The sequence below is a fragment of the Suncus etruscus genome, chromosome 10 (genome assembly GCF_024139225.1).
Source record: "Suncus etruscus isolate mSunEtr1 chromosome 10, mSunEtr1.pri.cur, whole genome shotgun sequence".
Classification (NCBI taxonomy): domain Eukaryota; kingdom Metazoa; phylum Chordata; class Mammalia; order Eulipotyphla; family Soricidae; genus Suncus; species Suncus etruscus.
The window spans coordinates 94,853,396-94,858,053 of NC_064857.1; the positions used below are offsets into that span (position 1 = coordinate 94,853,396).

General features: G+C 46.0%; 1 pseudogene; it reads right to left on the reverse strand.

Annotated features, from left to right (window-relative positions):
• Window positions 1–3,880: 3,880 nt before the first annotated feature.
• On the reverse strand, window positions 3,881–4,312 carry LOC126020048 (60S ribosomal protein L31-like; annotated as a pseudogene).
• Window positions 4,313–4,658: the final 346 nt, after the last annotated feature.

The window sequence follows — 4,658 nt, forward strand, 5'->3', positions numbered from 1 at the left end:
GATGGATTTAAATTTTTTTAATATTTCAGTGATGATGTTAAACACTTTTCAGTAATTGTGTAAAGGATCTAATGAAATCTTCCTAAGCTCTCTCAAGTTATCTAACAAAGATTGAAATAATAAATCTATTTTTAGAGACTGTTTTCTTCTGATTGGGTGAAGGAGAATTTTCTTAGCCCAGTTCATGGCCAGCAGCAATCAAATCACCATGAACACTTGAAAATACAACTTTGCAACTCTCTCTCCTTACCTGCTGAATTGAAAAGTCGGCTTGGTTCCTGTTCTTATTTGAAGAAAAATACAGTCCTCAGCAAAAATTCCCCATGCTTGTTCCTTCTCTTCTTGCAAAAGAGCAAGAAACCGACTCAGCAGAGAGGCTGGAAAGCCACAGGCAAAAACCAGGACTATCAGGGAAACCTCCTCTCTCATCATTCGGTGGTTGCAAAGCCTTTTTATTCTTTGAAAATTGTTTTCATGCAGTGTCCTTTCAGTGCTGCTGAATGTGGATAGGGGAATGGAACCACTTCTAGCAATGTTGAGCTAGATCAGTGCTTCTCAAATAGTGGGGCGCATTTGACCTCGGCAAACACTGCCATAACAAGTTAAGCCCCGTGTTTATGCCTCTGTATGTCTCTGGAGCTGAGAGTTGCTGTGTCCTACTTCAAACCTGGCTTCGAAAAGCTATGCACTGCAAAACGTGCTCATTGTAGACATTAATCCAGACATCACCTCTGATTAAAAAATCAGCTCAAATTATGTTATATATTTTTGTTTTGCAGGTTAAAGTTTTTTCTTTGTTGTTTTTTTTGGTTTTTTTTTTTGTTTGTTTGTTTTGGGGCCACACCCGGTGGTGCTCAGGGGTCACTCCTGGCTGTCTGCTTAGAAATAGCTCCTGACAGGCACGGGGGACCATATGGGACACCGGAATTCGAACCCACCACCTTTGGTCCTGGATCGGCTGCTTGCAAGGCAAACGCCGCTGTGCTATCTCTCCAGGCCCTATTTTTTTTTTTTTTTTTTTTTGGTTTTTGGGCCACACCCTGTGACGCTCAGGGGTTACTCCTGGCTATGCGCTCAGAAGTCGCTCCTGGCTTCTTGGGGGACCATATGGGACGCCGGGGGATCGAACCGCGGTCCGTCCTAGGCTAGCGCAGGCAAGGCAGGCACCTTACCTCTAGCGCCACCGCCCGGCCCCCTAAAGTTTTTTTTTAATAAAGATACTATTTACAGTCGCACGGGGGGGCACAAAAATGTTTTCTTCTTCTAGGGGGGCATGACAGAAAATAATTAAGAAGCACTGAACTAGATGGTGCAGGTCCCCAAAGTTTGAGAGCTCGAGGGCCACAGCAGGTCATGTTCAGGGGGGCCTCCAAAATCACAATCAATGTATTGGGGATCAAATTTAGGGCCCAGTACATGCTAGGCATATACTCTACCACTGGAGCTTTCTCCCTGGCCCTCAAAGCATGTTTTCAAAACCCGTAATTTAATAATTCCAATTAAAAGCTCAAAAAAAATTTTAGGAACCAGAGAGATAGCACAGCGGTAGGGCGTTTGCCTTGCAAAATGCTGACATAGGACCTACATTGGTTAGAATCCCGGCATCCCATATGGTCCCCGGTGCCTGCCAGGAAAGATTTCTGAGCAGAGCCAGGAGTAACCCCTGAGACTGCTGGGTGTGGCCCTTCCTCCCTCCATCCTTCCCTCCCTCACTCCTCCCTCCCTTCCTTCCTCCCTTCCTTCCTTCCTTCCTTCCTTCCTTCCTTCCTCCCTCCCTCCTTCCTTCCTTCCCTCCCTCCCTCCCTCCCACCTTCCCTCCTTCCCTCCTTCCCTCCCCCCTTCCTTCCTTCCCTCCTTCCCTCCTTCCCTCCTTCCTTCCTTCCTTCCTTCCTTCCTTCCTTCCTTCCTTCCTTCCTTCCTTCCTTCCTTCCTTCCTTCCTTCCTTCCTTCCTTCCTTCCTTCCTTCCTTCCTTCCTTCCTTCCTTCCTTCCTTCCTTCCTTCCTTCCTTCCTTCCTTCCTTCCTTCCTTCCTTCCTTCCTTCCTTCCTCCCTCACACCAGCCAGCGCTCAGGGGTTTCTCCTGGCTTTCCCTGGCTTTGCACTCAGTAATCACTCGTAGCAGGTTTGGGGGGACCATATGGGATGCCAGGATCAAACCCCAGTTTGACATGTGCAAGGCAAACACCCTATCACTGTCCTATCGCTCTGAGTGATTTCTAAGTGCAGAGTAAAAAGTAAGCCCTGAGTACCTCTGAGGTGTGGCCTAAAAACAAAACTAACCTGGATTCACACACACACACACACACACACGCACGCACGCACGCACGCACGCACGCACACACACACACACTTCGTTGCCCTATTTTCATAGGGGAACAAGCACTTAAATGGGAACACATTATGAAAAGTTTTTTTTTTCATTTTGTTTTTGGATCACACCTGGCAGCGCTCAAGGGTTACTCTTTTTTTTTTTTTTTGGGGGGGGGGGGTTGGGCACACCTGGCGGTGCTCAGGGGTTACTCCTGGCTGTCTGCTCAGAAATAGCTCCTGGCAGGCACAGGGGACCATATGGGACACCGGGATTCGAACCAACCACCTTAGGTCCTGGATCGGCTGCTTGCAAGGCAAACACCACTGTGCTATCTCTCCCAGCCCTCAAGGGTTACTCTTGGCTCTGTGCTCAGAAACTACTCCTGGCAGGCTGGGGATTGAACCTCGGTTGTCTGAGGGCAAGACGAACACCTTATCAGCTGTGCTATCTCTTCATCCCTTTAAAGACTTCTATGTAATTCTTTGATGACCTCAGTCAAGTGAAATTTTTTGGTGATAGTATCAACAAACTGAAAACTTTATCTTTCTAGGTTAAATCCATTTACATCACCATTTGTATGTAACATATCCTAAGACAGTATTACATCTGTGAGGAAGACTTAAGGAAAAAAAAGAGAAGTTCCAGAAGATAAATACTGTGGAATGAGGAACCAGTGAATGGAAACATAACCAGACTAAGATTCCTCAATCTAGATAGAAAAACAGTAGAAAGAAGAGAAGACAGAAATCTGTGAATGCAAAACAGTAATTTAAAAAGGGTTGGAGGGGCTGGAGCGATAGCACAGCAGTAAAGTGTTTGCCTTGCAAACGGCCAACACAGGAAGAACTTCGGTTTGAATCCTGGCATCCCATATGGTCCACTGAGCCTGCCTGGAACGACTTTTTTTTTTTTTGGGGGGGGCCACACCCTGTGACGCTCAGGGGTTACTCCTGGCTATGCGCTCAGAAGTCACTCCTGGCTTGGGGGACCATATGGGACGCCGGGGGATCGAACCGCGGTCCGTCCAAGGCTAGCGCAGGCAAGGCAGGCACCTTACCTCTAGCGCCACCGCCTGGCCCCAGGAACGACTTCTGAGTGCAGAGCCAGGAGTAAGCCCTGAGCGCCACCGGTGTGATCCATAAACCAAAATAATCATAATAATAAAATAAAAATATAAAATAATAAAAAGGGCTAGAGATGCCAGAGAGATAGTACAATGGGTAAAGCGCTTGCCTTGCATGTGGCCAACCTGGGTTCTAATTCCAGCATTCCATTATGGTCCCAAAGCACAGTCAAGAACAATTTCTTATTGCAAAGCCAGGAGTAATCCCTGAGCATTGGCAAATGTGGCCCCAAAACAAAAACAAAAAAATGATTGGGAAGGGGACTGGAGAGCTACTAAAGCAAGTAAAGCATTTTGCCTTTACTTGCTTGAACCTACTTTGATCCCCAATACCACATATAGTCTCCTGAGCACAACCAGAAGTAAACATTAAGCACAGCTGAATGTGTCACTGAAAAAACAAAGAGGTAAGTACTAAATCCTCATGACAAGTCATGTTTTAAAGCTTTTTTTTTTTTTTTTTTTATAATGTTATCATGCCACCAGTTTAGTTCACATCCACATTGACTGTCTGTAGATTTTTGAAAGTGGTGACAGGCACATAGGTCACCAAAGTATATAGTTTGTTTGGTGAATCTTCATCCTCATTACGTTTTCTGGATAAACGTACACGGATTCGGTATGGGACATTCCTTATTCCTTTGGCCCACACAGCTTTGTTGAGCCTGGTGTCAATGCGCACATTCGGGGTGCCCATCTCTTTCATGGCAAACTTCCTGATCTCTTTGAGTGCCCGAGGCGCACGCTTCTTGAAACCTACTCCGTGGATGCGCTTGTGGATGTTGATGGTGTATTCCCGGGTCACCACCTCGTTGATGGCCGAGCGGCCCTTCTTCTCCCGCCCTTCTTCGCGGGAGCCATCCTGCCGGGCCCAGGGAAGGAAAGGAAGCATGTTTTAAAGCTTTTTAGAGAAAACTTTAAGCCAATTGAGTAGGAAAAATGACTTTGGTTAAAAAACAAAAAAGAAGCAGCATTCATTGTTTGTACAACAGATGTTTTACAGATGAAGTTAAGCAAAAGCAGGGAGAACTTTAATGATGTACAAATTGTGGTTAGTGCTGGCCCCTTGAGGTTGATATCCAAGAGAACAAAGGAGAGTTATTTCTTTTTGTCTGGCATCACATCTGCTGGAGATAAAGTGTTTAATGGGTTGAGTTGTGGGGCAAGGGAGATAACTCTAAAAATTGGAGTTTATGCTTTGCATGCAAAAATCATGAGCTGTGG